The 18,970-nt window shown below is 46.4% G+C and overlaps 12 non-coding genes and 1 pseudogene across 12 annotated transcripts; all 13 read right to left on the bottom strand.

Annotated features, from left to right (window-relative positions):
- Positions 1-364: 364 nt before the first annotated feature.
- LOC142279919 (U2 spliceosomal RNA) lies at positions 365-555 on the bottom strand. The gene has a single exon (XR_012742325.1). It is a non-coding gene; the product is annotated as a U2 spliceosomal RNA (small nuclear RNA).
- Positions 556-1,942: 1,387 nt separating this feature from the next.
- On the bottom strand, positions 1,943-2,133 carry LOC142279918 (U2 spliceosomal RNA). Its single transcript, XR_012742324.1, has one exon. It is a non-coding gene; the product is annotated as a U2 spliceosomal RNA (small nuclear RNA).
- Positions 2,134-3,520: 1,387 nt separating this feature from the next.
- On the bottom strand, positions 3,521-3,711 carry LOC142279917 (U2 spliceosomal RNA). Its single transcript, XR_012742323.1, has one exon. It is a non-coding gene; the product is annotated as a U2 spliceosomal RNA (small nuclear RNA).
- A 1,387-nt stretch (positions 3,712-5,098) lies between these two features.
- On the bottom strand, positions 5,099-5,289 carry LOC142279916 (U2 spliceosomal RNA). The gene has a single exon (XR_012742322.1). It is a non-coding gene; the product is annotated as a U2 spliceosomal RNA (small nuclear RNA).
- A 1,386-nt stretch (positions 5,290-6,675) lies between these two features.
- LOC142279915 (U2 spliceosomal RNA) lies at positions 6,676-6,866 on the bottom strand. The gene has a single exon (XR_012742321.1). It is a non-coding gene; the product is annotated as a U2 spliceosomal RNA (small nuclear RNA).
- A 1,387-nt stretch (positions 6,867-8,253) lies between these two features.
- Positions 8,254-8,444, bottom strand: LOC142279912 (U2 spliceosomal RNA). The gene has a single exon (XR_012742319.1). It is a non-coding gene; the product is annotated as a U2 spliceosomal RNA (small nuclear RNA).
- A 1,387-nt stretch (positions 8,445-9,831) lies between these two features.
- Positions 9,832-10,022, bottom strand: LOC142279911 (U2 spliceosomal RNA). The gene has a single exon (XR_012742318.1). It is a non-coding gene; the product is annotated as a U2 spliceosomal RNA (small nuclear RNA).
- Positions 10,023-11,409: 1,387 nt separating this feature from the next.
- Positions 11,410-11,608, bottom strand: LOC142279920 (U2 spliceosomal RNA). The gene has a single exon (XR_012742326.1). It is a non-coding gene; the product is annotated as a U2 spliceosomal RNA (small nuclear RNA).
- A 143-nt stretch (positions 11,609-11,751) lies between these two features.
- On the bottom strand, positions 11,752-11,889 carry LOC142279922 (U2 spliceosomal RNA; annotated as a pseudogene).
- A 1,387-nt stretch (positions 11,890-13,276) lies between these two features.
- Positions 13,277-13,467, bottom strand: LOC142279910 (U2 spliceosomal RNA). Its single transcript, XR_012742317.1, has one exon. It is a non-coding gene; the product is annotated as a U2 spliceosomal RNA (small nuclear RNA).
- A 1,387-nt stretch (positions 13,468-14,854) lies between these two features.
- On the bottom strand, positions 14,855-15,045 carry LOC142279909 (U2 spliceosomal RNA). Its single transcript, XR_012742316.1, has one exon. It is a non-coding gene; the product is annotated as a U2 spliceosomal RNA (small nuclear RNA).
- Positions 15,046-16,432: 1,387 nt separating this feature from the next.
- Positions 16,433-16,623, bottom strand: LOC142279908 (U2 spliceosomal RNA). Its single transcript, XR_012742315.1, has one exon. It is a non-coding gene; the product is annotated as a U2 spliceosomal RNA (small nuclear RNA).
- Positions 16,624-18,009: 1,386 nt separating this feature from the next.
- LOC142279907 (U2 spliceosomal RNA) lies at positions 18,010-18,200 on the bottom strand. The gene has a single exon (XR_012742314.1). It is a non-coding gene; the product is annotated as a U2 spliceosomal RNA (small nuclear RNA).
- Between the last annotated feature and the right edge of the window lie 770 nt (positions 18,201-18,970).

The following is an 18,970-nucleotide window of genomic DNA, read 5'->3' as shown; positions in this document are numbered from 1 at the left end:
GAAGCGGAGAGATCGCACCAGATGCCAATTCTAGATCTTATCACACCTGTGGTCACTGCAGCAGCAGGTGAATCCACTTTGTCCAAAAGGGATCTATTCCATTCAATTGCAAATGATCTAGATAAGACAGAGAACTGCAGCACGGGGACATAGCCGAGTTGGTCAGGTTGAGTGGTGATGAGTTTGCTATTTGGATGAATAAAGAAAGTCAAAAGTGTGAAAGATAAAAAACAAAAGGAGGAAGTGTGAAAAGTGAATGGGCCAAATTGAGGTGCATATGAAGACGTATGCTTTCTTCCAATTCATTAAATCGGGCTAATATGAATCAGGTGAATTGAGTTCTGCTTTTGGAAACTGGGTTAAGAAGGGGTGCACCGTTCCTGGAGGTACTGCAATACCAGGTCAATGCGTGGAGTGGACAGAGCAAGCTCTTTTTCCATCTCCCTGTTCTAAAAATCCATTTAATATATGGTCCCCAGATAGGGGACGTATCAGATATTAAACTGATAAGAACAGATACTACACTTGATCTTAGCCAAAAGGCCGAGAAGCGATAACCAGAATTGGTTTGGGCCTCGAGTGGCACCCTGGCCTATGCCGGACACATCTTAGGGAGAGAGAGCGAGAGGGAGACAAACCCACGCCTACACAAGACATTTTGTCACCCAAGCCAACCCTTGAAAAGGCTGCTTTGCAGAGCAAAAACAAGAAGAATGGTGCGTTTTGCAGCCGCCGCCCACTGCAATGAATCTGAATAACTCCTCCTTTAGGGCGCAAGCAACTCCCCTCCCCCTTGCAGTCTTTCCAATTCACGATACAAAAAGACGGACAGGACAGGTTGCCTGACTTTCCGTCACTGCCACCCTTTGCCATCCTTACCCGTAGAAAGCCCTTTCATCATCCCCAAACCCTAATCTTTTCCCTTTCCTTCCCAGCCCCCAAACCCTGCCCTCTGTACCTTTCTCACCACCCGCTTCCCTTCTCCTGTCATCCCCCTACCACCCGGGAAAAAAAGAGATTGCCCCCTCCTTCCACTAGCCCACCCTCCCACCCAAAGAACAACTTCTTCTGCGCAGCTTGTTTTCTAGGCAGCAGCGCTATTGTGATGTCATCGGGGGGCATTGTGACAAGCCGCCAGTGTTCCGTCTCTTCATGTTGTGCACAGTTCAAACGGAAAATACATCAACAGGCAGACTACAGAAAAGCTTACTATCAAAGGTTAGAGGGGGGCTTTCTCAGAGGGCTTTTTACAGTTTTTCTATTCCCAATTAGCCGTTTAAGTGTACTTATTGAAAGTAGTAATTCTTTCATAGGCCGCCCTTTCTTAGTATTTGACGTTCCTTATATTGCGGTATGAGGCTTCGCAGTAGGTTGCAAACATTCATCACCCATGACTGTCCCCAATTGAGCTCAGAAGCTCAATGTCTATCATGACCTCTCTTTTAGAATGTCCAAGAGCAAGCAAACTATTCCTCCAGGAGAGGGCGCCAACAGACTACTAAAGAGATCATCATTACTCAAAGAAAACCCCAAAAACCAATGCATGATAGGAATAAACAGGTAACTTTCTTTGGAGTGGAAGCGGAGAGATCGCACCAGATGCCAATTCTAGATCTTATCACACCTGTGGTCACTGCAGCAGCAGGTGAATCCACTTTGTCCAAAAGGGATCTATTCCATTCAATTGCAAATGATCTAGATAAGACAGAGAACTGCAGCACGGGGACATAGCCGAGTTGGTCAGGTTGAGTGGTGATGAGTTTGCTATTTGGATGAATAAAGAAAGTCAAAAGTGTGAAAGATAAAAAACAAAAGGAGGAAGTGTGAAAAGTGAATGGGCCAAATTGAGGTGCATATGAAGACGTATGCTTTCTTCCAATTCATTAAATCGGGCTAATATGAATCAGGTGAATTGAGTTCTGCTTTTGGAAACTGGGTTAAGAAGGGGTGCACCGTTCCTGGAGGTACTGCAATACCAGGTCAATGCGTGGAGTGGACAGAGCAAGCTCTTTTTCCATCTCCCTGTTCTAAAAATCCATTTAATATATGGTCCCCAGATAGGGGACGTATCAGATATTAAACTGATAAGAACAGATACTACACTTGATCTTAGCCAAAAGGCCGAGAAGCGATAACCAGAATTGGTTTGGGCCTCGAGTGGCACCCTGGCCTATGCCGGACACATCTTAGGGAGAGAGAGCGAGAGGGAGACAAACCCACGCCTACACAAGACATTTTGTCACCCAAGCCAACCCTTGAAAAGGCTGCTTTGCAGAGCAAAAACAAGAAGAATGGTGCGTTTTGCAGCCGCCGCCCACTGCAATGAATCTGAATAACTCCTCCTTTAGGGCGCAAGCAACTCCCCTCCCCCTTGCAGTCTTTCCAATTCACGATACAAAAAGACGGACAGGACAGGTTGCCTGACTTTCCGTCACTGCCACCCTTTGCCATCCTTACCCGTAGAAAGCCCTTTCATCATCCCCAAACCCTAATCTTTTCCCTTTCCTTCCCAGCCCCCAAACCCTGCCCTCTGTACCTTTCTCACCACCCGCTTCCCTTCTCCTGTCATCCCCCTACCACCCGGGAAAAAAAGAGATTGCCCCCTCCTTCCACTAGCCCACCCTCCCACCCAAAGAACAACTTCTTCTGCGCAGCTTGTTTTCTAGGCAGCAGCGCTATTGTGATGTCATCGGGGGGCATTGTGACAAGCCGCCAGTGTTCCGTCTCTTCATGTTGTGCACAGTTCAAACGGAAAATACATCAACAGGCAGACTACAGAAAAGCTTACTATCAAAGGTTAGAGGGGGGCTTTCTCAGAGGGCTTTTTACAGTTTTTCTATTCCCAATTAGCCGTTTAAGTGTACTTATTGAAAGTAGTAATTCTTTCATAGGCCGCCCTTTCTTAGTATTTGACGTTCCTTATATTGCGGTATGAGGCTTCGCAGTAGGTTGCAAACATTCATCACCCATGACTGTCCCCAATTGAGCTCAGAAGCTCAATGTCTATCATGACCTCTCTTTTAGAATGTCCAAGAGCAAGCAAACTATTCCTCCAGGAGAGGGCGCCAACAGACTACTAAAGAGATCATCATTACTCAAAGAAAACCCCAAAAACCAATGCATGATAGGAATAAACAGGTAACTTTCTTTGGAGTGGAAGCGGAGAGATCGCACCAGATGCCAATTCTAGATCTTATCACACCTGTGGTCACTGCAGCAGCAGGTGAATCCACTTTGTCCAAAAGGGATCTATTCCATTCAATTGCAAATGATCTAGATAAGACAGAGAACTGCAGCACGGGGACATAGCCGAGTTGGTCAGGTTGAGTGGTGATGAGTTTGCTATTTGGATGAATAAAGAAAGTCAAAAGTGTGAAAGATAAAAAACAAAAGGAGGAAGTGTGAAAAGTGAATGGGCCAAATTGAGGTGCATATGAAGACGTATGCTTTCTTCCAATTCATTAAATCGGGCTAATATGAATCAGGTGAATTGAGTTCTGCTTTTGGAAACTGGGTTAAGAAGGGGTGCACCGTTCCTGGAGGTACTGCAATACCAGGTCAATGCGTGGAGTGGACAGAGCAAGCTCTTTTTCCATCTCCCTGTTCTAAAAATCCATTTAATATATGGTCCCCAGATAGGGGACGTATCAGATATTAAACTGATAAGAACAGATACTACACTTGATCTTAGCCAAAAGGCCGAGAAGCGATAACCAGAATTGGTTTGGGCCTCGAGTGGCACCCTGGCCTATGCCGGACACATCTTAGGGAGAGAGAGCGAGAGGGAGACAAACCCACGCCTACACAAGACATTTTGTCACCCAAGCCAACCCTTGAAAAGGCTGCTTTGCAGAGCAAAAACAAGAAGAATGGTGCGTTTTGCAGCCGCCGCCCACTGCAATGAATCTGAATAACTCCTCCTTTAGGGCGCAAGCAACTCCCCTCCCCCTTGCAGTCTTTCCAATTCACGATACAAAAAGACGGACAGGACAGGTTGCCTGACTTTCCGTCACTGCCACCCTTTGCCATCCTTACCCGTAGAAAGCCCTTTCATCATCCCCAAACCCTAATCTTTTCCCTTTCCTTCCCAGCCCCCAAACCCTGCCCTCTGTACCTTTCTCACCACCCGCTTCCCTTCTCCTGTCATCCCCCTACCACCCGGGAAAAAAAGAGATTGCCCCCTCCTTCCACTAGCCCACCCTCCCACCCAAAGAACAACTTCTTCTGCGCAGCTTGTTTTCTAGGCAGCAGCGCTATTGTGATGTCATCGGGGGGCATTGTGACAAGCCGCCAGTGTTCCGTCTCTTCATGTTGTGCACAGTTCAAACGGAAAATACATCAACAGGCAGACTACAGAAAAGCTTACTATCAAAGGTTAGAGGGGGGCTTTCTCAGAGGGCTTTTTACAGTTTTTCTATTCCCAATTAGCCGTTTAAGTGTACTTATTGAAAGTAGTAATTCTTTCATAGGCCGCCCTTTCTTAGTATTTGACGTTCCTTATATTGCGGTATGAGGCTTCGCAGTAGGTTGCAAACATTCATCACCCATGACTGTCCCCAATTGAGCTCAGAAGCTCAATGTCTATCATGACCTCTCTTTTAGAATGTCCAAGAGCAAGCAAACTATTCCTCCAGGAGAGGGCGCCAACAGACTACTAAAGAGATCATCATTACTCAAAGAAAACCCCAAAAACCAATGCATGATAGGAATAAACAGGTAACTTTCTTTGGAGTGGAAGCGGAGAGATCGCACCAGATGCCAATTCTAGATCTTATCACACCTGTGGTCACTGCAGCAGCAGGTGAATCCACTTTGTCCAAAAGGGATCTATTCCATTCAATTGCAAATGATCTAGATAAGACAGAGAACTGCAGCACGGGGACATAGCCGAGTTGGTCAGGTTGAGTGGTGATGAGTTTGCTATTTGGATGAATAAAGAAAGTCAAAAGTGTGAAAGATAAAAAACAAAAGGAGGAAGTGTGAAAAGTGAATGGGCCAAATTGAGGTGCATATGAAGACGTATGCTTTCTTCCAATTCATTAAATCGGGCTAATATGAATCAGGTGAATTGAGTTCTGCTTTTGGAAACTGGGTTAAGAAGGGGTGCACCGTTCCTGGAGGTACTGCAATACCAGGTCAATGCGTGGAGTGGACAGAGCAAGCTCTTTTTCCATCTCCCTGTTCTAAAAATCCATTTAATATATGGTCCCCAGATAGGGGACGTATCAGATATTAAACTGATAAGAACAGATACTACACTTGATCTTAGCCAAAAGGCCGAGAAGCGATAACCAGAATTGGTTTGGGCCTCGAGTGGCACCCTGGCCTATGCCGGACACATCTTAGGGAGAGAGAGCGAGAGGGAGACAAACCCACGCCTACACAAGACATTTTGTCACCCAAGCCAACCCTTGAAAAGGCTGCTTTGCAGAGCAAAAACAAGAAGAATGGTGCGTTTTGCAGCCGCCGCCCACTGCAATGAATCTGAATAACTCCTCCTTTAGGGCGCAAGCAACTCCCCTCCCCCTTGCAGTCTTTCCAATTCACGATACAAAAAGACGGACAGGACAGGTTGCCTGACTTTCCGTCACTGCCACCCTTTGCCATCCTTACCCGTAGAAAGCCCTTTCATCATCCCCAAACCCTAATCTTTTCCCTTTCCTTCCCAGCCCCCAAACCCTGCCCTCTGTACCTTTCTCACCACCCGCTTCCCTTCTCCTGTCATCCCCCTACCACCCGGGAAAAAAAGAGATTGCCCCCTCCTTCCACTAGCCCACCCTCCCACCCAAAGAACAACTTCTTCTGCGCAGCTTGTTTTCTAGGCAGCAGCGCTATTGTGATGTCATCGGGGGGCATTGTGACAAGCCGCCAGTGTTCCGTCTCTTCATGTTGTGCACAGTTCAAACGGAAAATACATCAACAGGCAGACTACAGAAAAGCTTACTATCAAAGGTTAGAGGGGGGCTTTCTCAGAGGGCTTTTTACAGTTTTTCTATTCCCAATTAGCCGTTTAAGTGTACTTATTGAAAGTAGTAATTCTTTCATAGGCCGCCCTTTCTTAGTATTTGACGTTCCTTATATTGCGGTATGAGGCTTCGCAGTAGGTTGCAAACATTCATCACCCATGACTGTCCCCAATTGAGCTCAGAAGCTCAATGTCTATCATGACCTCTCTTTTAGAATGTCCAAGAGCAAGCAAACTATTCCTCCAGGAGAGGGCGCAACAGACTACTAAAGAGATCATCATTACTCAAAGAAAACCCCAAAAACCAATGCATGATAGGAATAAACAGGTAACTTTCTTTGGAGTGGAAGCGGAGAGATCGCACCAGATGCCAATTCTAGATCTTATCACACCTGTGGTCACTGCAGCAGCAGGTGAATCCACTTTGTCCAAAAGGGATCTATTCCATTCAATTGCAAATGATCTAGATAAGACAGAGAACTGCAGCACGGGGACATAGCCGAGTTGGTCAGGTTGAGTGGTGATGAGTTTGCTATTTGGATGAATAAAGAAAGTCAAAAGTGTGAAAGATAAAAAACAAAAGGAGGAAGTGTGAAAAGTGAATGGGCCAAATTGAGGTGCATATGAAGACGTATGCTTTCTTCCAATTCATTAAATCGGGCTAATATGAATCAGGTGAATTGAGTTCTGCTTTTGGAAACTGGGTTAAGAAGGGGTGCACCGTTCCTGGAGGTACTGCAATACCAGGTCAATGCGTGGAGTGGACAGAGCAAGCTCTTTTTCCATCTCCCTGTTCTAAAAATCCATTTAATATATGGTCCCCAGATAGGGGACGTATCAGATATTAAACTGATAAGAACAGATACTACACTTGATCTTAGCCAAAAGGCCGAGAAGCGATAACCAGAATTGGTTTGGGCCTCGAGTGGCACCCTGGCCTATGCCGGACACATCTTAGGGAGAGAGAGCGAGAGGGAGACAAACCCACGCCTACACAAGACATTTTGTCACCCAAGCCAACCCTTGAAAAGGCTGCTTTGCAGAGCAAAAACAAGAAGAATGGTGCGTTTTGCAGCCGCCGCCCACTGCAATGAATCTGAATAACTCCTCCTTTAGGGCGCAAGCAACTCCCCTCCCCCTTGCAGTCTTTCCAATTCACGATACAAAAAGACGGACAGGACAGGTTGCCTGACTTTCCGTCACTGCCACCCTTTGCCATCCTTACCCGTAGAAAGCCCTTTCATCATCCCCAAACCCTAATCTTTTCCCTTTCCTTCCCAGCCCCCAAACCCTGCCCTCTGTACCTTTCTCACCACCCGCTTCCCTTCTCCTGTCATCCCCCTACCACCCGGGAAAAAAAGAGATTGCCCCCTCCTTCCACTAGCCCACCCTCCCACCCAAAGAACAACTTCTTCTGCGCAGCTTGTTTTCTAGGCAGCAGCGCTATTGTGATGTCATCGGGGGGCATTGTGACAAGCCGCCAGTGTTCCGTCTCTTCATGTTGTGCACAGTTCAAACGGAAAATACATCAACAGGCAGACTACAGAAAAGCTTACTATCAAAGGTTAGAGGGGGGCTTTCTCAGAGGGCTTTTTACAGTTTTTCTATTCCCAATTAGCCGTTTAAGTGTACTTATTGAAAGTAGTAATTCTTTCATAGGCCGCCCTTTCTTAGTATTTGACGTTCCTTATATTGCGGTATGAGGCTTCGCAGTAGGTTGCAAACATTCATCACCCATGACTGTCCCCAATTGAGCTCAGAAGCTCAATGTCTATCATGACCTCTCTTTTAGAATGTCCAAGAGCAAGCAAACTATTCCTCCAGGAGAGGGCGCCAACAGACTACTAAAGAGATCATCATTACTCAAAGAAAACCCCAAAAACCAATGCATGATAGGAATAAACAGGTAACTTTCTTTGGAGTGGAAGCGGAGAGATCGCACCAGATGCCAATTCTAGATCTTATCACACCTGTGGTCACTGCAGCAGCAGGTGAATCCACTTTGTCCAAAAGGGATCTATTCCATTCAATTGCAAATGATCTAGATAAGACAGAGAACTGCAGCACGGGGACATAGCCGAGTTGGTCAGGTTGAGTGGTGATGAGTTTGCTATTTGGATGAATAAAGAAAGTCAAAAGTGTGAAAGATAAAAAACAAAAGGAGGAAGTGTGAAAAGTGAATGGGCCAAATTGAGGTGCATATGAAGACGTATGCTTTCTTCCAATTCATTAAATCGGGCTAATATGAATCAGGTGAATTGAGTTCTGCTTTTGGAAACTGGGTTAAGAAGGGGTGCACCGTTCCTGGAGGTACTGCAATACCAGGTCAATGCGTGGAGTGGACAGAGCAAGCTCTTTTTCCATCTCCCTGTTCTAAAAATCCATTTAATATATGGTCCCCAGATAGGGGACGTATCAGATATTAAACTGATAAGAACAGATACTACACTTGATCTTAGCCAAAAGGCCGAGAAGCGATAACCAGAATTGGTTTGGGCCTCGAGTGGCACCCTGGCCTATGCCGGACACATCTTAGGGAGAGAGAGCGAGAGGGAGACAAACCCACGCCTACACAAGACATTTTGTCACCCAAGCCAACCCTTGAAAAGGCTGCTTTGCAGAGCAAAAACAAGAAGAATGGTGCGTTTTGCAGCCGCCGCCCACTGCAATGAATCTGAATAACTCCTCCTTTAGGGCGCAAGCAACTCCCCTCCCCCTTGCAGTCTTTCCAATTCACGATACAAAAAGACGGACAGGACAGGTTGCCTGACTTTCCGTCACTGCCACCCTTTGCCATCCTTACCCGTAGAAAGCCCTTTCATCATCCCCAAACCCTAATCTTTTCCCTTTCCTTCCCAGCCCCCAAACCCTGCCCTCTGTACCTTTCTCACCACCCGCTTCCCTTCTCCTGTCATCCCCCTACCACCCGGGAAAAAAAGAGATTGCCCCCTCCTTCCACTAGCCCACCCTCCCACCCAAAGAACAACTTCTTCTGCGCAGCTTGTTTTCTAGGCAGCAGCGCTATTGTGATGTCATCGGGGGGCATTGTGACAAGCCGCCAGTGTTCCGTCTCTTCATGTTGTGCACAGTTCAAACGGAAAATACATCAACAGGCAGACTACAGAAAAGCTTACTATCAAAGGTTAGAGGGGGGCTTTCTCAGAGGGCTTTTTACAGTTTTTCTATTCCCAATTAGCCGTTTAAGTGTACTTATTGAAAGTAGTAATTCTTTCATAGGCCGCCCTTTCTTAGTATTTGACGTTCCTTATATTGCGGTATGAGGCTTCGCAGTAGGTTGCAAACATTCATCACCCATGACTGTCCCCAATTGAGCTCAGAAGCTCAATGTCTATCATGACCTCTCTTTTAGAATGTCCAAGAGCAAGCAAACTATTCCTCCAGGAGAGGGCGCCAACAGACTACTAAAGAGATCATCATTACTCAAAGAAAACCCCAAAAACCAATGCATGATAGGAATAAACAGGTAACTTTCTTTGGAGTGGAAGCGGAGAGATCGCACCAGATGCCAATTCTAGATCTTATCACACCTGTGGTCACTGCAGCAGCAGGTGAATCCACTTTGTCCAAAAGGGATCTATTCCATTCAATTGCAAATGATCTAGATAAGACAGAGAACTGCAGCACGGGGACATAGCCGAGTTGGTCAGGTTGAGTGGTGATGAGTTTGCTATTTGGATGAATAAAGAAAGTCAAAAGTGTGAAAGATAAAAAACAAAAGGAGGAAGTGTGAAAAGTGAATGGGCCAAATTGAGGTGCATATGAAGACGTATGCTTTCTTCCAATTCATTAAATCGGGCTAATATGAATCAGGTGAATTGAGTTCTGCTTTTGGAAACTGGGTTAAGAAGGGGTGCACCGTTCCTGGAGGTACTGCAATACCAGGTCAATGCGTGGAGTGGACAGAGCAAGCTCTTTTTCCATCTCCCTGTTCTAAAAATCCATTTAATATATGGTCCCCAGATAGGGGACGTATCAGATATTAAACTGATAAGAACAGATACTACACTTGATCTTAGCCAAAAGGCCGAGAAGCGATAACCAGAATTGGTTTGGGCCTCGAGTGGCACCCTGGCCTATGCCGGACACATCTTAGGGAGAGAGAGCGAGAGGGAGACAAACCCACGCCTACACAAGACATTTTGTCACCCAAGCCAACCCTTGAAAAGGCTGCTTTGCAGAGCAAAAACAAGAAGAATGGTGCGTTTTGCAGCCGCCGCCCACTGCAATGAATCTGAATAACTCCTCCTTTAGGGCGCAAGCAACTCCCCTCCCCCTTGCAGTCTTTCCAATTCACGATACAAAAAGACGGACAGGACAGGTTGCCTGACTTTCCGTCACTGCCACCCTTTGCCATCCTTACCCGTAGAAAGCCCTTTCATCATCCCCAAACCCTAATCTTTTCCCTTTCCTTCCCAGCCCCCAAACCCTGCCCTCTGTACCTTTCTCACCACCCGCTTCCCTTCTCCTGTCATCCCCCTACCACCCGGGAAAAAAAGAGATTGCCCCCTCCTTCCACTAGCCCACCCTCCCACCCAAAGAACAACTTCTTCTGCGCAGCTTGTTTTCTAGGCAGCAGCGCTATTGTGATGTCATCGGGGGGCATTGTGACAAGCCGCCAGTGTTCCGTCTCTTCATGTTGTGCACAGTTCAAACGGAAAATACATCAACAGGCAGACTACAGAAAAGCTTACTATCAAAGGTTAGAGGGGGGCTTTCTCAGAGGGCTTTTTACAGTTTTTCTATTCCCAATTAGCCGTTTAAGTGTACTTATTGAAAGTAGTAATTCTTTCATAGGCCGCCCTTTCTTAGTATTTGACGTTCCTTTTATTGCGGTATGAGGCTTCGCAGTAGGTTGCAAACATTCATCACCCATGACTGTCCCCAATTGAGCTCAGAAGCTCAATGTCTATCATGACCTCTCTTTTAGAATGTCCAAGAGCAAGCAAACTATTCCTCCAGGAGAGGGCGCCAACAGACTACTAAAGAGATCATCATTACTCAAAGAAAACCCCAAAAACCAATGCATGATAGGAATAAACAGGTAACTTTCTTTGGAGTGGAAGCGGAGAGATCGCACCAGATGCCAATTCTAGATCTTATCACACCTGTGGTCACTGCAGCAGCAGGTGAATCCACTTTGTCCAAAAGGGATCTATTCCATTCAATTGCAAATGATCTAGATAAGACAGAGAACTGCAGCACGGGGACATAGCCGAGTTGGTCAGGTTGAGTGGTGATGAGTTTGCTATTTGGATGAATAAAGAAAGTCAAAAGTGTGAAAGATAAAAAACAAAAGGAGGAAGTGTGAAAAGTGAATGGGCCAAATTGAGGTGCATATGAAGACGTATGCTTTCTTCCAATTCATTAAATCGGGCTAATATGAATCAGGTGAATTGAGTTCTGCTTTTGGAAACTGGGTTAAGAAGGGGTGCACCGTTCCTGGAGGTACTGCAATACCAGGTCAATGCGTGGAGTGGACAGAGCAAGCTCTTTTTCCATCTCCCTGTTCTAAAAATCCATTTAATATATGGTCCCCAGATAGGGGACGTATCAGATATTAAACTGATAAGAACAGATTTTTTTGATTTAATGAAGCTTTCCAATTCACCACAAAAAATGCATGACCGAAGTCACACCAAAAACAGTGCAAAGGCTAGGATTCGTGTGGACCCCACCGTGAGGAGAGGGTCCCCAAAAATCAACCCCGTCCCTCCGAGCCAGAAGGCCACAGCAAGGGTCAGGGATCTTCGGTGCTCCCCCAAGCCGAAGCCTGGTTGAGCCTTGTCGTTGCTCCCAGCGTCCACCCAGGCATCTTACCCAAGTGGAGTAGAGAGCTACTAGTTGTTGGTTTCTGATAAGAACAGATACTACACTTGATCTTAGCCAAAAGGCCGAGAAGCGATAACCAGAATTGGTTTGGGCCTCGAGTGGCACCCTGGCCTATGCCGGACACATCTTAGGGAGAGAGAGCGAGAGGGAGACAAACCCACGCCTACACAAGACATTTTGTCACCCAAGCCAACCCTTGAAAAGGCTGCTTTGCAGAGCAAAAACAAGAAGAATGGTGCGTTTTGCAGCCGCCGCCCACTGCAATGAATCTGAATAACTCCTCCTTTAGGGCGCAAGCAACTCCCCTCCCCCTTGCAGTCTTTCCAATTCACGATACAAAAAGACGGACAGGACAGGTTGCCTGACTTTCCGTCACTGCCACCCTTTGCCATCCTTACCCGTAGAAAGCCCTTTCATCATCCCCAAACCCTAATCTTTTCCCTTTCCTTCCCAGCCCCCAAACCCTGCCCTCTGTACCTTTCTCACCACCCGCTTCCCTTCTCCTGTCATCCCCCTACCACCCGGGAAAAAAAGAGATTGCCCCCTCCTTCCACTAGCCCACCCTCCCACCCAAAGAACAACTTCTTCTGCGCAGCTTGTTTTCTAGGCAGCAGCGCTATTGTGATGTCATCGGGGGGCATTGTGACAAGCCGCCAGTGTTCCGTCTCTTCATGTTGTGCACAGTTCAAACGGAAAATACATCAACAGGCAGACTACAGAAAAGCTTACTATCAAAGGTTAGAGGGGGGCTTTCTCAGAGGGCTTTTTACAGTTTTTCTATTCCCAATTAGCCGTTTAAGTGTACTTATTGAAAGTAGTAATTCTTTCATAGGCCGCCCTTTCTTAGTATTTGACGTTCCTTATATTGCGGTATGAGGCTTCGCAGTAGGTTGCAAACATTCATCACCCATGACTGTCCCCAATTGAGCTCAGAAGCTCAATGTCTATCATGACCTCTCTTTTAGAATGTCCAAGAGCAAGCAAACTATTCCTCCAGGAGAGGGCGCCAACAGACTACTAAAGAGATCATCATTACTCAAAGAAAACCCCAAAAACCAATGCATGATAGGAATAAACAGGTAACTTTCTTTGGAGTGGAAGCGGAGAGATCGCACCAGATGCCAATTCTAGATCTTATCACACCTGTGGTCACTGCAGCAGCAGGTGAATCCACTTTGTCCAAAAGGGATCTATTCCATTCAATTGCAAATGATCTAGATAAGACAGAGAACTGCAGCACGGGGACATAGCCGAGTTGGTCAGGTTGAGTGGTGATGAGTTTGCTATTTGGATGAATAAAGAAAGTCAAAAGTGTGAAAGATAAAAAACAAAAGGAGGAAGTGTGAAAAGTGAATGGGCCAAATTGAGGTGCATATGAAGACGTATGCTTTCTTCCAATTCATTAAATCGGGCTAATATGAATCAGGTGAATTGAGTTCTGCTTTTGGAAACTGGGTTAAGAAGGGGTGCACCGTTCCTGGAGGTACTGCAATACCAGGTCAATGCGTGGAGTGGACAGAGCAAGCTCTTTTTCCATCTCCCTGTTCTAAAAATCCATTTAATATATGGTCCCCAGATAGGGGACGTATCAGATATTAAACTGATAAGAACAGATACTACACTTGATCTTAGCCAAAAGGCCGAGAAGCGATAACCAGAATTGGTTTGGGCCTCGAGTGGCACCCTGGCCTATGCCGGACACATCTTAGGGAGAGAGAGCGAGAGGGAGACAAACCCACGCCTACACAAGACATTTTGTCACCCAAGCCAACCCTTGAAAAGGCTGCTTTGCAGAGCAAAAACAAGAAGAATGGTGCATTTTGCAGCCGCCGCCCACTGCAATGAATCTGAATAACTCCTCCTTTAGGGCGCAAGCAACTCCCCTCCCCCTTGCAGTCTTTCCAATTCACGATACAAAAAGACGGACAGGACAGGTTGCCTGACTTTCCGTCACTGCCACCCTTTGCCATCCTTACCCGTAGAAAGCCCTTTCATGATCCCCAAACCCTAATCTTTTCCCTTTCCTTCCCAGCCCCCAAACCCTGCCCTCTGTACCTTTCTCACCACCCGCTTCCCTTCTCCTGTCATCCCCCTACCACCCGGGAAAAAAAGAGATTGCCCCCTCCTTCCACTAGCCCACCCTCCCACCCAAAGAACAACTTCTTCTGCGCAGCTTGTTTTCTAGGCAGCAGCGCTATTGTGATGTCATCGGGGGGCATTGTGACAAGCCGCCAGTGTTCCGTCTCTTCATGTTGTGCACAGTTCAAACGGAAAATACATCAACAGGCAGACTACAGAAAAGCTTACTATCAAAGGTTAGAGGGGGGCTTTCTCAGAGGGCTTTTTACAGTTTTTCTATTCCCAATTAGCCGTTTAAGTGTACTTATTGAAAGTAGTAATTCTTTCATAGGCCGCCCTTTCTTAGTATTTGACGTTCTTTATATTGCGGTATGAGGCTTCGCAGTAGGTTGCAAACATTCATCACCCATGACTGTCCCCAATTGAGCTCAGAAGCTCAATGTCTATCATGACCTCTCTTTTTGAATGTCCAAGAGCAAGCAAACTATTCCTCCAGGAGAGGGCGCCAACAGACTACTAAAGAGATCATCATTACTCAAAGAAAACCCCAAAAACCAATGCATGATAGGAATAAACAGGTAACTTTCTTTGGAGTGGAAGCGGAGAGATCGCACCAGATGCCAATTCTAGATCTTATCACACCTGTGGTCACTGCAGCAGCAGGTGAATCCACTTTGTCCAAAAGGGATCTATTCCATTCAATTGCAAATGATCTAGATAAGACAGAGAACTGCAGCACGGGGACATAGCCGAGTTGGTCAGGTTGAGTGGTGATGAGTTTGCTATTTGGATGAATAAAGAAAGTCAAAAGTGTGAAAGATAAAAAACAAAAGGAGGAAGTGTGAAAAGTGAATGGGCCAAATTGAGGTGCATATGAAGACGTATGCTTTCTTCCAATTCATTAAATCGGGCTAATATGAATCAGGTGAATTGAGTTCTGCTTTTGGAAACTGGGTTAAGAAGGGGTGCACCGTTCCTGGAGGTACTGCAATACCAGGTCAATGCGTGGAGTGGACAGAGCAAGCTCTTTTTCCATCTCCCTGTTCTAAAAATCCATTTAATATATGGTCCCCAGATAGGGGACGTATCAGATATTAAACTGATAAGAACAGATACTACACTTGATCTTAGCCAAAAGGCCGAGAAGCGATAACCAGAATTGGTTTGGGCCTCGAGTGGCACCCTGGCCTATGCCGGACACATCTTAGGGAGAGAGAGCGAGAGGGAGACAAACCCACGCCTACACAAGACATTTTGTCACCCAAGCCAACCCTTGAAAAGGCTGCTTTGCAGAGCAAAAACAAGAAGAATGGTGCGTTTTGCAGCCGCCGCCCACTGCAATGAATCTGAATAACTCCTCCTTTAGGGCGCAAGCAACTCCCCTCCCCCTTGCAGTCTTTCCAATTCACGATACAAAAAGACGGACAGGACAGGTTGCCTGACTTTCCGTCACTGCCACCCTTTGCCATCCTTACCCGTAGAAAGCCCTTTCATCATCCCCAAACCCTAATCTTTTCCCTTTCCTTCCCAGCCCCCAAACCCTGCCCTCTGTACCTTTCTCACCACCCGCTTCCCTTCTCCTGTCATCCCCCTACCACCCGGGAAAAAAAGAGATTGCCCCCTCCTTCCACTAGCCCACCCTCCCACCCAAAGAACAACTTCTTCTGCGCAGCTTGTTTTCTAGGCAGCAGCGCTATTGTGATGTCATCGGGGGGCATTGTGACAAGCCGCCAGTGTTCCGTCTCTTCATGTTGTGCACAGTTCAAACGGAAAATACATCAACAGGCAGACTACAGAAAAGCTTACTATCAAAGGTTAGAGGGGGGCTTTCTCAGAGGGCTTTTTACAGTTTTTCTATTCCCAATTAGCCGTTTAAGTGTACTTATTGAAAGTAGTAATTCTTTCATAGGCCGCCCTTTCTTAGTATTTGACGTTCCTTATATTGCGGTATGAGGCTTCGCAGTAGGTTGCAAACATTCATCACCCATGACTGTCCCCAATTGAGCTCAGAAGCTCAATGTCTATCATGACCTCTCTTTTAGAATGTCCAAGAGCAAGCAAACTATTCCTCCAGGAGAGGGCGCCAACAGACTACTAAAGAGATCATCATTACTCAAAGAAAACCCCAAAAACCAATGCATGATAGGAATAAACAGGTAACTTTCTTTGGAGTGGAAGCGGAGAGATCGCACCAGATGCCAATTCTAGATCTTATCACACCTGTGGTCACTGCAGCAGCAGGTGAATCCACTTTGTCCAAAAGGGATCTATTCCATTCAATTGCAAATGATCTAGATAAGACAGAGAACTGCAGCACGGGGACATAGCCGAGTTGGTCAGGTTGAGTGGTGATGAGTTTGCTATTTGGATGAATAAAGAAAGTCAAAAGTGTGAAAGATAAAAAACAAAAGGAGGAAGTGTGAAAAGTGAATGGGCCAAATTGAGGTGCATATGAAGACGTATGCTTTCTTCCAATTCATTAAATCGGGCTAATATGAATCAGGTGAATTGAGTTCTGCTTTTGGAAACTGGGTTAAGAAGGGGTGCACCGTTCCTGGAGGTACTGCAATACCAGGTCAATGCGTGGAGTGGACAGAGCAAGCTCTTTTTCCATCTCCCTGTTCTAAAAATCCATTTAATATATGGTCCCCAGATAGGGGACGTATCAGATATTAAACTGATAAGAACAGATACTACACTTGATCTTAGCCAAAAGGCCGAGAAGCGATAACCAGAATTGGTTTGGGCCTCGAGTGGCACCCTGGCCTATGCCGGACACATCTTAGGGAGAGAGAGCGAGAGGGAGACAAACCCACGCCTACACAAGACATTTTGTCACCCAAGCCAACCCTTGAAAAGGCTGCTTTGCAGAGCAAAAACAAGAAGAATGGTGCGTTTTGCAGCCGCCGCCCACTGCAATGAATCTGAATAACTCCTCCTTTAGGGCGCAAGCAACTCCCCTCCCCCTTGCAGTCTTTCCAATTCACGATACAAAAAGACGGACAGGACAGGTTGCCTGACTTTCCGTCACTGCCACCCTTTGCCATCCTTACCCGTAGAAAGCCCTTTCATCATCCCCAAACCCTAATCTTTTCCCTTTCCTTCCCAGCCCCCAAACCCTGCCCTCTGTACCTTTCTCACCACCCGCTTCCCTTCTCCTGTCATCCCCCTACCACCCGGGAAAAAAAGAGATTGCCCCCTCCTTCCACTAGCCCACCCTCCCACCCAAAGAACAACTTCTTCTGCGCAGCTTGTTTTCTAGGCAGCAGCGCTATTGTGATGTCAGCGGGGGCATTGTGACAAGCCGCCAGTGTTCCGTCTCTTCATGTTGTGCACAGTTCAAACGGAAAATACATCAACAGGCAGACTACAGAAAAGCTTACTATCAAAGGTTAGAGGGGGGCTTTCTCAGAGGGCTTTTTACAGTTTTTCTATTCCCAATTAGCCGTTTAAGTGTACTTATTGAAAGTAGTAATTCTTTCATAGGCCGCCCTTTCTTAGTATTTGACGTTCCTTATATTGCGGTATGAGGCTTCGCAGTAGGTTGCAAACATTCATCACCCATGACTGTCCCCAATTGAGCTCAGAAGCTCAATGTCTATCATGACCTCTCTTTTAGAATGTCCAAGAGCAAGCAAACTATTCCTCCAGGAGAGGGCGCCAACAGACTACTAAAGAGATCATCATTACTCAAAGAAAACCCCAAAAACCAATGCATGATAGGAATAAACAGGTAACTTTCTTTGGAGTGGAAGCGGAGAGATCGCACCAGATGCCAATTCTAGATCTTATCACACCTGTGGTCACTGCAGCAGCAGGTGAATCCACTTTGTCCAAAAGGGATCTATTCCATTCAATTGCAAATGATCTAGATAAGACAGAGAACTGCAGCACGGGGACATAGCCGAGTTGGTCAGGTTGAGTGGTGATGAGTTTGCTATTTGGATGAATAAAGAAAGTCAAAAGTGTGAAAGATAAAAAACAAAAGGAGGAAGTGTGAAAAGTGAATGGGCCAAATTGAGGTGCATATGAAGACGTATGCTTTCTTCCAATTCATTAAATCGGGCTAATATGAATCAGGTGAATTGAGTTCTGCTTTTGGAAACTGGGTTAAGAAGGGGTGCACCGTTCCTGGAGGTACTGCAATACCAGGTCAATGCGTGGAGTGGACAGAGCAAGCTCTTTTTCCATCTCCCTGTTCTAAAAATCCATTTAATATATGGTCCCCAGATAGGGGACGTATCAGATATTAAACTGATAAGAACAGATACTACACTTGATCTTAGCCAAAAGGCCGAGAAGCGATAACCAGAATTGGTTTGGGCCTCGAGTGGCACCCTGGCCTATGCCGGACACATCTTAGGGAGAGAGAGCGAGAGGGAGACAAACCCACGCCTACACAAGACATTTTGTCACCCAAGCCAACCCTTGAAAAGGCTGCTTTGCAGAGCAAAAACAAGAAGAATGGTGCGTTTTGCAGCCGCCGCCCACTGCAATGAATCTGAATAACTCCTCCTTTAGGGCGCAAGCAACTCCCCTCCCCCTTGCAGTCTTTCCAATTCACGATACAAAAAGACGGACAGGACAGGTTGCCTGACTTTCCGTCACTGCCACCCTTTGCCATCCTTACCCGTAGAAAGCCCTTTCATCATCCCCAAACCCTAATCTTTTCCCTTTCCTTCCCAGCCCCCAAACCCTGCCCTCTGTACCTTTCTCACCACCCGCTTCCCTTCTCCTGTCATCCCCCTACCACCCGGGAAAAAAAGAGATTGCCCCCTCCTTCCACTAGCCCACCCTCCCACCCAAAGAACAACTTCTTCTGCGCAGCTTGTTTTCTAGGCAGCAGCGCTATTGTGATGTCATCGGGGGGCATTGTGACAAGCCGCCAGTGTTCCGTCTCTTCATGTTGTGCACAGTTCAAACGGAAAATACATCAACAGGCAGACTACAGAAAAGCTTACTATCAAAGGTTAGAGGGGGGCTTTCTCAGAGGGCTTTTTACAGTTTTTCTATTCCCAATTAGCCGTTTAAGTGTACTTATTGAAAGTAGTAATTCTTTCATAGGCCGCCCTTTCT

This window comes from Anomaloglossus baeobatrachus, unplaced genomic scaffold, assembly GCF_048569485.1.
Source record: "Anomaloglossus baeobatrachus isolate aAnoBae1 unplaced genomic scaffold, aAnoBae1.hap1 Scaffold_4434, whole genome shotgun sequence".
Taxonomy (NCBI): Eukaryota; Metazoa; Chordata; class Amphibia; order Anura; family Aromobatidae; genus Anomaloglossus; species Anomaloglossus baeobatrachus.
This window is presented reverse-complemented; position numbering and strand designations above follow the sequence as displayed.